Genomic DNA, 455 nt, shown 5'->3' with positions numbered 1-455 from the left:
AAAAACAGTCCCCAGCCTCGGGGTAGGGTGGAGGAAATGCTCCAAACGGAGCAGAGCTTGCTTCCTTGTTACCTCTGAGGACACCACTGTAAGGAGGATTTTTTGAGGACAGGGACTTATTTCAGAAAAGGGCCGTTAAAGGCCGGCATCTACTATGTCCCATCCTTGAGGCGCCCTGGGCTGGCCCTTGAGGAGGCTCATGGGAGCTGCAGTGCCCGGGGCGCCTCACCCGCGGCTACTGAGGCAGAGTCAGTAAGAGCCTCGAAAGTGGCCGTGGAGTGAAGTGAACCGCTCTGGCCCCAGAAAAGCTGTGATGGCCACCAGGAGGCCACAGCATTCCTGAGGGGAAAGCAGAGGCCGGGTCCTTCGGGCTCCGCTGGGAGGCCGTGGTCACAGGCCCGAGACCCACTTCATGTCCCGGCTGGGCCCCCAGAGGGCTGGTGTGCCGGGGGAGT

Source organism: Myotis brandtii, unplaced genomic scaffold (genome assembly GCF_000412655.1).
Source record: "Myotis brandtii unplaced genomic scaffold, ASM41265v1 scaffold422, whole genome shotgun sequence".
Classification (NCBI taxonomy): Eukaryota; Metazoa; Chordata; class Mammalia; order Chiroptera; family Vespertilionidae; genus Myotis; species Myotis brandtii.
Note: the sequence above shows the minus strand (reverse complement) of the source record.